This window comes from Penaeus monodon, chromosome 22, assembly GCF_015228065.2.
Source record: "Penaeus monodon isolate SGIC_2016 chromosome 22, NSTDA_Pmon_1, whole genome shotgun sequence".
NCBI lineage: Eukaryota > Metazoa > Arthropoda > Malacostraca > Decapoda > Penaeidae > Penaeus > Penaeus monodon.
The window spans coordinates 6,462,555-6,462,810 of NC_051407.1; positions in this window are offsets into that span (position 1 = coordinate 6,462,555).

Below are 256 nucleotides of genomic sequence, written 5' to 3' on the forward strand. Positions count from 1 at the left end.
TCGTGCTCCGTCCATTTCGACCGATTATGCTTCTGTTTACTCCAAAGCTAGTATATAGAAAACACATTTAACCGATTACTGTATCCATCCCGAAAATAGGTCTGACGTTATAACTTTTCTTTTTTCTTCACCTCATTCCTCGCCTTCCATCCCTTTCCTTTAAAAGAAAGAGAAGAAAATGGCAACGTGGATAAAGTGATAAAGTATATGTTATATATCAAACAAACAAAAAACATATTTACAATTAGTGATTCAT